Source organism: Gymnogyps californianus, chromosome Z (genome assembly GCF_018139145.2).
Source record: "Gymnogyps californianus isolate 813 chromosome Z, ASM1813914v2, whole genome shotgun sequence".
Lineage (NCBI taxonomy): Eukaryota > Metazoa > Chordata > Aves > Accipitriformes > Cathartidae > Gymnogyps > Gymnogyps californianus.
Window position 1 is genome coordinate 14,410,536 of NC_059500.1, and position 11,122 is coordinate 14,421,657.

Genomic DNA, 11,122 nt, shown 5'->3' on the forward strand with positions numbered 1-11,122 from the left:
CTTTTTCCTTTGGAGGTCCATGAGGAGTTGTCTGTTCAGCCAAGCTAGTCTTCTGCCCCACTTGCTTGACTTATGACACAGTGGAATTGACGGCTCCTGTGCTTCTAAAAGGTGGTTCTTAAAAACTGACCAGCACTCATGGACTCTTAAGCCCTCAAAGGCAGATTCCCAGCGGACACTGCTAAGTAGCTCCCTGAGTAGCTTAAAGTTTGATTTCTTGAAATCCAGGGTAGCAAGGTTGCTGACCTTTTTTCTCATTACGTCAAAAATTTTAAACTCAACCATTTCATGATCACTGTGGCCAAGACACCCACCTGCCATCACATCTCCCACGAGTCCTTCTCTATTCAGAGATAACAAGTCTAGGAGTGCATCTTTCCTAGTTGGCTCACTGAGTACTTGTGACAAGAAATTATCTTCAGCAACGTTCAGGAGTTTCCCAGACATGTGTGTCACAGCAGTATGGTATTCCCAGTTGATGTCTGGGAAGTTGAAATCTCCCGTAAGGACAAGGGCTACCGATCCAGAGATTTCTCCTAATTGCCTATAGAATAACTCACCTGTGCTGTCATCCTGGCTGGGTGATAGGTAGTAGACACCCACTATGACATCTGCTTTGTTTTCCATCCCCCTGAGCCTCACCCAGAGGCTCTCAACCACATCATCGCTAACTGTAAGGGCTGTACAGTCAAACCTCTCCCTTACATACAGTGCAACTCCTCCACCTCGCCTACCCTGCCTATCCCTCCTGAACAGCCGGTAGGCCTCCATCCCAGCACTCCAATTGTGTGACTCATTCCACCAAGTCTTGCTAATACCAATGATATCATAGCTCTGGGAACTGACCAATGCTTCCAGTTCTTCCTGCTTGTTTCTCACAAACACTACGTGTGTTGGTGTACAAGCATTTCAGATGTGTTCTTAAGCCCTCAGTGTTCCCTATAGCAGTGTAAATGCTCCCATTAACATTGCCACCCTCAGGTGATGTCATGCCAACCCTTGGCTTAACTTCAGCTCTCCTGATGGTATCCCCTTCCCCCATCCATTTTTTAGTTTAAAGCCCCTCAATCAGTCCTGGCAGCTTAGGAGCAAAGAAGCGTTTTCCCCATCGGTACAGGTGGATCCCATCAGGCTACAGGGTGGCCTGAACTGGCTCATGTAATTCTTCATATTTTTTGTGTTAGAAACTTATTAAACCTAAGTTTAGAAAACTAAAAAAAGTATTTCCACTGTCTGCACAAGACCTCTCAAAATATGTTTCTTAAACTGACCCAACCTGAGACAACACTATTTTTTTTACTGTATGCGTTCTTGTTATATCCTACTGATGTACAGAAGAGTAATTGATCTTCTCCTGACTCTAAAATTTACCTTCTTTTCAAATCTTTCTTAAAATCTGCCTTTGCTCTGCTGGTTACTAATCATACCAGGGGAGGAGAATGGCTGGATAGGACACACTAGCAGTTAGTGGAAAACCATGTTATCATATTAAGAACAAAAGCTTAGATTGGTAAGATTTGCCAACCATGAAATGCATGTCTCAGGATTTAACTTTGGGATGTTTACCTTGCCATTCTTTAAGGAACTTCTGTTTTCCACAAAACACCTCCTGAAAACAATTAGTCTTTGAAATAACTTTCATTCTTTTTTTTTTTTAAGAGACGCCCAAAATTCATGAATGTTGTGGAACACCCATGTCCATTCAGAGAACAGACCTCACTTATGAGTAGCAATATTTTCCCCCACAGACATTTGGAATAGTAAAAGCAGAGGTGATTACATGTAGCAGAATCTTTTCTGCAGAGAACTGTCCAGATGTGAAAAATTTCTTACAGAAAAGGGGACATTTACAGAAAAATAAAATAGTACTCTAATATATAGAGCATCCAAGTGCTGTTTAAAACTTTGTAAACCACAAAAACAGATAAAGAAAATAAGTAATTCTAGTCTTGTAAAATTGCTCTGAAAGCTGAACGTTCAAACCCATAAAAATTGTTTCAAATGAAACCTTTGTTTCTACTCTGTTCCATAAAATGCCATATGTCACTAGTTGCCTCCCTCTCCCATTTCAGATGTACAATTGTTGTGTGTTGTTCATTTTTATTCTGTTTTCTGCTCATAGGAGTGAAATTTATTGTGACTGAAAGGAGAAAAAAACTCACCTTATTTAACACTCTGTACTTACATTGTAACATCCAAAACGTAATGCAGATTTTATGCTCTGATGAGACTCCGCTAAGTGCAAAAGAGGATTGGGGCCTCAAGAAAGGACCAGTCCTTGGGGTAGTTCTGCAGTGTTAAATATCCCATCACATGTAGAAATTTGAGGGGCAGTTGCTCTTTCTTACTCAGCTGGTGAGGTCTTTGAACATAATGTGTTCAGTAAACCACGCTGTTGATGTACCCTATGCACTGAGATCATACCCTAGCTCTGACTTTCTCAAATATGCTGTATTAAGTATGGCTTAATTGCACTCTCTTTTTTTCTAAATGAACAGACTTAAGGAGACTTGATGTCTGTTAGCAAATTTTAATTCTCACTGAACTTGCTGGCATTAACAAAAACTGGCCAGAAACTTGATTGATAGATTAAAAAAATCTAAATATATATATATATATATATATATATATATAAAAATATCTGAATATTTTCTGACATTTTGTGAGTTCTCTCATATATTCTTTTCCAGTGATGGTGACTAAGAAAAGCAACTATATTATTTTAATGCTGCCTGTTAACAATGGAGATAAATATGAGAAGTTAAAAAGTTTGTGGAAAACACTGAGCGTGCCAGGTACACTCTGCCAGTAAAACGATTGCAATGCAGCTTGCCTTTTGCTGTGTGAGATGCCCAGATTGAGTTATTCCCTCTCTCCTTTGGTCGTTAGCACTTCCCAGACATAAATTGACAAATTCCTAGAGGACTTGAACAGGGAAGATATATAGAATATACTAAAGGACAGAGTAATTTCTTCACTGGGCTTGACCTGAGAGGACACTCAGTGGTACACAGTACAGAATTTCAGCTATGAGGAAGATAAAAGAAATTACTGATGAAGTAATGAGTTGTGGTTAATAAATAACTTTCAAAGGAAAACTTTAGTGAGGGAAGTGGGAGACAGCAAGAGAAATTTAATCTTCTGTCAGTCAGAAAACAACCCCAAACTCTCTGACAGAAGACACCTGGCCAACAGGGTGAACCTCACCACTGTAGCTGTTTGCATGGAAACTTGCCAACAAGACAGTCACTAAAAAGGAATCAGAGAAGCTGAATGAACACAGATCTAAATCAAGCAGCAGCAAACAGCTCAATCTCTCTTTCTGTGAGAATCAGTTGGCAAGTGCTGCTCTCTCTCCGCTCCCCTGGAAGGTGCTTGATAATGGCCATATGCACCCATACCCTGCTGCATTGGCTACGCCATCTGAGGCCTCCATTTCTCATTTTACAAGCCTTTTTTTTATTTTTTCTTCCTCCGTCACCAGTAAAGACCGTTAAGGATGACTTGAAAAATAAATCACGTGTGGTGTTACTATTCCTCTGCTTTTATCTGCTTTTGAAAGTAAGGTCAGGACCTTTGGAATAAGAGATGTATCCTCCCGAATGAATACAGGTTTATACTACAGGGTGCTTCTCTGCTAGCTGCATGAATAATATGTTACAATAAACCAGAGCAATAGACTGTCACGTTTTTCATTATTTATTCATTACTTTTTTATAGTAAAAATCTTCCACAGGTTGTCAGCAAAGATCTAGCCTTCCACATCATCCATCTCCCAATGGGTCTGGTTAATCTACTTCAGGAGCAGGCTTTTAAAGTCAAAACAAAGCAGTGTACTATATTTCTAGAAGAACCACCAGTTCTCTTCTAAAAAGCGCTTCTGATAGAGGAAACAAAAATATCCTTCTTTTATCTTTGCTTTTCATTGTAAAGGACAGAACAAATAAAGATTTTAAAAATGAATGTATAAAGTAGGTCTGGTGGAAAAAATCAAGGCCAAGATTTTGCAAGGTTTAATTATAATAACTTCGAGTGAGTTTTCTGTCCCAGGAGTAGAAATCTCTCTCCATGAAAGCTCTGTCCCTTGAGTGTTTAATTTTTAGGTAGACTGAATGCATATACACATACAAACACAGACATATCTTCACAAATGTTATATTTGACAATGATTTGCATATTCTAGATGTTCCTTGGGCAAAAAATTAACAAGATAAAAGCACGGAAAACACAATACCTCAGGGACAATCAATGGGACAGAAAAGTTATTTCTACTTTTGTGATTGACCACTTATTTTAAGTTACGAAATTGTGTGGTCTTCCTGCAATCTCCTGTTCTTTTTTGGCCTTGTCAACATTTTCGATGCCTGAAGATGAACCCAAGCACAGCTTCTGCTCATGAAGGAGCCCTTGACTTCTTCAACTCCGATGATACTATATGTTTAGGCCACAACTCTCCTGCCTCATTCTTTGACTTTGTCTGAAAGTAACCTGAATCTACTCTGAAAGAGGATTACAAATTTCAGGGAAACAGTGACAGCCAGCACTAAACTAGCGTGAACAAAGATATTTTTTCTAGGATGAAATTCTAGTCTCCTGGTAAAAGACAGTACTTTATCCCATTCCTGTGTTTAGAAAGAGAAGACTAAAAGGGAAACTGCATGCGCTCCCATAACAATAAGGATCAGTCTTAGTTTGAATCTCTGCTGTATCAAGAAATAACAACAGCAATAAAATAATAATAACAGTAATAATAATAATAGTAGTAGTAATAATATAACAACAGCAATAATTATATGCTTTCAGTTCTATCCTATGAACAGATAAAGTGATTACAAATTTCTGTGACAGAAAGGGCTGGTGGGGGATGTGAAGGCTGGGGGCAGCCTTGGCTGCAGTGACCATGAGATGGTGGAGTTCAGGATCCTGAGAGGAGGGAGCAGGGCAAAAAAGCAAGATCACAACCCTAAACTTCAGGGCAGCAGACTTTGGCCTCTTCAGGGAGCCTGCTTGACAGAGTCCCACAGGATAAGGCCCTGGTGGGAAGAGGGGTCCAAGAAAGCTGGTTGATATTCAAGGATCACCTCTGCCAAGCTCAAGAAGAACACATCCCAAAAACAGGTAATCAAGCAAAGGTGCCAGAAGGCGTGCATGGCTGAAAACAAGCTCCTGGCAAAACTCAAACAAAAAAGAAGATAGAAGCAGGGACAGGTAACCTAGGAGGAGTATAGAGACACTGTCTCAGCATGCAGAGCCATTGTTAAGAAAGCCAAGGCTTACCTGCAGTTTAATGTAGTGAGAGATATCAAAGTTAACAAGAAAGGCTTCTATTAACAGAAGCAAAAAGAAGACTAGGGAAAATGTGGGCCCACTGCAGAATGGGGCAGGGGCCCTGGTGACACAAGGCATGGGATAGGCTGAAGTACTGAATGCCTTCTTTGCCTCAGTCTTTACTATTAAGACCAGCCTTCAGAAATCCCAGGCCCTGGAGACCAGAGGGAAAGTCTGGAGCAATGAAAGCTTATCCTTGGTGGAAGAGGATCAGATTAGGGAATACTGAAGCAAACTGAACATAAATAAGTCCTGATATGATGCACCCATGAGTGCTGAGGGAGTTGGCTGAAGTCATTGCAAGGCCACTCTCAATAAACTTTGAATGATCATGGAGACTGGGAGAGGTGCCTGAGAATTGGAGGAAAGCAAATATCACTCTCCTCTTCAAGAAGGGCAGGAAGGAGGACCCAGGGAACTACAGACCAGTGAGCTTCACCTCAATCCCTGGGAAGATGAGGAATCAACTAATCCTTGAAACCATCTCCAGGCACATGAAGGACAAGAAGGTGATCCCCTTCACCAAGGGGAAGTCATACTTGATCAACTGGATAACCTGTTATGATGACATGACCGTCTCTGTAGCTGAGGGGAGAACAGTGGGTATTGTATACCTTGACTTTAGTAAGACTTTCAACACTGCCTCCCATAGCATCCTAAAAATCTTTTTTACTGTGAGGTTGACTGAGCACAGCAACAAGTTGCCCAGAGAAGTGGAGTCTCTGTCCTTGAAGATATTCAAAAACTTACTAGACATGATCCTGGGCAACCTGTTCTAGGTGATCCTGCTTGATCAGGGGGCTTACACAAGATCACCTCCAGAGGTCCCTTCCAACCTCAGCCATTCTGTGATTCTGAAGCACATGTCAATGAAGGAGTCTTCTTAAATCTGAGAATATGAAAAGCAATTTGCAGCATCCAGATCCAAATTAAAGTAATCTTATGTGTTCATGGAAGTAAAGTAGAAAAAAGACCAAGATCTTGGAAGTATTTTGAGGCTCCCTAAAACTCTCAGACAGCAAATGTACAAGCATCAACGTTCAAAAGCATCAAGAAAATCTTGTTATTAAAGAACTAAAATTGGCAGCAGCAATAGCAGTGAGAAAACGGAAGCAGTACAAGGTTTAAAGTGCCATTTCAGTGATATTGAAGCTGATGGATGAGCTGACAGGATCAAGGAACACCAAACAACACAGAGGACATGAATCTCTGAAACACTCATTGGAGATGGGATATAAGGTCTCACTGAGAGCCTCATTTACACAGGTTTACCTTTTGGATGAAAACTAGTTTTGTGAGTTCATGTGTCTGCACTGCATTTTGAAGGGCAACTGCTCTTCTTTGCCACCAAGCTTTAAGAATTATTTTTTCAAAAAAAATAATTCTTATTTCAGAGCTGAGGCATAGAAGGCAACAGAATTTAATATTGCTAAAATATTTAAATTTAAATGCATAACACCTGAAAATACTTGTCAGTAAAAATTAATGCCTCAAAACCTACACGGTAAACTTTCATGGCCCTTTCCATTTATTTTAAAACATCCTTTTTTTAATGATCATAAATGTAAACCAATACCATTCATCAGATGTTAAAGTTGATTTTTAAAGTCAGCTGCGTGAAAGCAAAATTTTACTTGTTAGATCATCTTAAAAATGTGAAGGCCATCCAGAATTTTCAGTGATTCTTCTAATGTTGTCCACCATGGCCTCTCCCAGGCAGTTGGAATATCTGATCTTGACGCTGAACTCCAACCTGTGTTTTACAAACAAGCGCTCTTTCCCTGCCCTCAGTTTGAAAATCCCTCCCCCACCTCTCCTGGCAATGTTCAAAACACCAAATTCAACATAAGATAGTTGACTGTTTCACAAGGGGCCACATTGTATTGCATTGTGGCCTCAAATCCATCTCTAATTTGCAGAGGCTTCAGGATAACATACTGACTACAGTACATTAAGAAATTGCAAGTGTCTGTATAGAATATGTGATGACTGAGTATTCTCTCCTGTAATACTATTGTTTTAACAAGCTCCAATTCTCTCCCCAACATGACCAAATACTCCAGAGTGATCACACTTAGCAGGAAACCAGTTCTATTAAGATTTGCTTGACATACCCATATCACGTCACTGCTGCAGTCTCTGTAGCAACCATCAGTGCTGAAAGTCTCAGAGAAGTGAAACAGAAGTATATTTAATTGCCTTCTGAACCATCATTTAAAGCATCAGGGAAAGAATTGCATTTTCCACGTTACACAGAAAAAAATTAAAGCATTGTGTAGTATGTCTGCTCAAGTTGAGAAAAAAGAAGTCTCTAACAACTAGTTCATCAGTTTTTGTCTGCTGCAAGACACCTAGCACAAAGGCAGGAGTTAAAACACAATATTCCACAAGTATCTGATAACTGTCTATGGTGTCCTGCAGTCAACAGCGGTGGCAGATACATTAGTAGAAAGGGAATGACTATGCAGATAACAGTGTTAGCATAGAACAGAGTATGATAATCTCTTTGCATGTTGGATAGTTACTACCAATTTTCTGCTTTCTAAATTGGCTTAGACTGAACCTTGAAAGTTATTGTACTTGCACAGATCCCAAACACTTAATCTGATTATCTGTTTGTGCAACTTAAATATTTGCTTTTCAAAAATTGTTATCTTTACAGGTGAGTGTGGGTTGTGGGTTTTTTTCTGTCCTTTTTTTTTTTTTTGTAAAGATTAGGGGACAAGCCTTGTTCTTCTTTACTATGACTTCCAGCGTAAGAATTTATACATTTTGCTAAACCTCAAACAATAAAAAGTCCTTGCTGTGAAAAGAAGGAGCTTAACTCAGAATACTGATCAAGAAATACAACGTATCTAGACACTGAGATCTCTAAAAATGCTCTGGGACATCTATGTATTTATGTTCATTCATGACTACATCGTTCCGATGGATGATGTTAAAAAATTTTAATTTCTCGTGACTATTGTCAAAGTTCTTGGCTGACTAGTTAAACTACTGGAAATTATAAAGAAGCTCTGAAGGCTATTGCTCACTAGTTTCCATGTGAATAGCTTAATGCGATTACCATCTTTTTGGTCTTCAATACTGTATATGCATTAATAAGGACCATTATTGTTGTTGTTGCTGTTCCATTAATCTGGAACAACAGATACTGGCCTAAATTTGAATAGAAACACTGAATTTTAAAATAGCCATGTAACTTACAGGACCTCTGAGGACTTGTCAGTATACCTGCACAGCACTGGTCAGTTTTGTGTGCAGGTGGGTGTCATCCAGGTCTGATCTGAAGGTGCAATGTGACAAATCATCTCAAGAGATTTGACCATGTTTGGAAACTACAGGAATTTCAGGTCCTTCATATTTCAGATCTTTCTTATTGCATGCTGACTGTAAATGCCAGCAGAATAGGTATCCCTGCCAGCTTAAAAGACTGTGGAGATACCAGTTATTTAACATTAAAGGATGCTGCTTCATATGACTGTGCTGGAAGGCAAAATCCCTCCTGAGCTCCAGGACTGACCCATAAACCAAAAAGACAACAGTGCTGGCAGGACCATCACACCTTTTGTGGGCCAAAATCTTCCAGTCGTAACGTGATATTACAATGCTGCCCTAGGCAGCTTTTCTGCCTTACCTTCTCTCTGAGGTGAGCTTATAGCCAATCAATCAGGCAGCAGTTGCTGCAAGCAATTGAAGAGCCAAGCTTGGACAGCAGAAGCTGATCTTCTTTGAACAAGGTTGATTTCCAGCTTGATCAGCTGTACCTGAGATGTGCACTGGCTTATAACGGTTTAGTCACCATAAAACATGATCACAAAATATAACTCATGTCGTAGAGGATAGCTCAATCTGAGTTTGGCTGCTGATCCTAAACCTTCCTACAAAACTATGGAAAACAGCTAATATTTTGGGTTGTAATGAATTCTGAAATATATGCATAATCTTGGTGTCTGTCCTTCAACATATTGCCAAAGCTCTTGGCTTTACTGTCTGTTGCTTCAGGCTAAATTTTTACTTTATTAAAGTAGAAAAAATAACCAAAACACAATCAATGGGTCTGAAATACTGAAGACCTGCCTCTGATATATATGTTTGTACACATTCAGTTTCATCTCTTCGTGTATATACACACAAATGTATAAATGTTTGTATATGTGGATGTGTGTGTACAGACAGACACTTATACATCTAAAATGAATCAAGCATGTAATTGCAAGGATTTTGTACTAAATGTATAAGTCAAAGACTAATTTGCAAATGAAACTGCCTGAGTTTGACAGCAGCAGCTAAACTTACAAATGTAGAAGGCCTTAATAAAGAGTTTGGAAGTGGTCCTTTTCCACCTAAAATCACATAAAATGCATATTGCTACTGTAACAAGCAATCCAATTAGACTTTATTTTACTACAAAGCCTATATGGCTTGCTTAACTTAAATGCTGGTGCTACAGGTTGCCAGAAGGTAGGTTTTATGTCCAAGAACAAACCTATGGGTTTTAAGAGCTCAGAGCTCCTCTGAGCATGTGGTTATGGCAGAAAGAGGGGAAAAGACATTTTCAATATGATTCTGAAAAGATAGAATAGAATAGAATAGAATAGGATAGAATAGAACAGAATAGAATAGTTCAGTTGGAAGGGATATATCAATGATCATCTAGTCCAACTGCTTAACCACTTCGGGGCTGACCAAAAGTTAAATCATGGTATTAAGGGCATTGTCCAAATGCCTCTTAAACACTGACAGGCATGAGGTGTCGACCACTGCTCTAGGAAGCCTGTTGCAGTGTTTGACCACCCTCTTGGTAAAGAAATGCTTCCTAATGTCAAGTCTAAACCTCCCTTGATGCAGCTTTGAACGATTCCCACGCGTTCTGTCACAGGATCCCAGGGAGAAGAGCTCAGCACCTCCCTCTCCACTTCCCCTCCTCAGGAAGCTGTAGAGAGCAGTGAGGTCATCCCTCAGCCTCCTTCTCTCCAAACTAGACAAAAGAAAAGACCAGACCAGAAACAAGAGGCAAGCTTTTCCTGGGCTTGAATCTCACTGAAAAGATAACTTCAGGATTTCTGGAGAAGAGATTTGCATCATCTTTGTTCACTCTTACAACATTCAGGGAATGTGACCCCTTAGGAAGGTTTGGGAAGGGGAGGAGGATAAATGCGTCAAGAATGTACTTGTCTCACATCAATGACTTCTCATCTGGATAGAGCTGTTTAAGTCAAAAGGTCAGTGCTATTAAGTTCCTGCTTGCCTTTCTGGGAAAGACAAAAACTTAGTAGTAGCCTATCAGTCACAAGTATAACCTTTCATCTTAAAATCAAATTGAACTGTGGCCTGCAGCACTAGCAGATAAAAAAAATCTATGAATTAAATAATATGTTTCTTAAACAACATTAGACTGGCTTTGCCTGCTTTTTGCTCCTAAACTGTACGGGAAAACTGATGAATGAGCTTTTAGCAAAGAAACTGTATGGACATTACAGCTTGTACCTACCATTATGGCAAACAGAGCTGGTAACACAGTTTGCATGCAACATTGAGCATGTTTACAGCATTTACCACACAGGCCTTTAGAAATTTCTCTGTGACAGAGAAAGGCATATTATTCTATAATATGCTCCTAAGTCATGTTGCTTTTCTAATAACCTCTGTCCACAACAGGTATTTAACTATCCGTTAAATGTCTGGAGGCACAAAGAAGTCATGGACAGCCTTTAAAAATTTTCCTGCCTATATAAGAAATCTAAATCTTGTATTTCAGTGTCCAAGAAGCAGTTTTAACACTGCTGCCCTG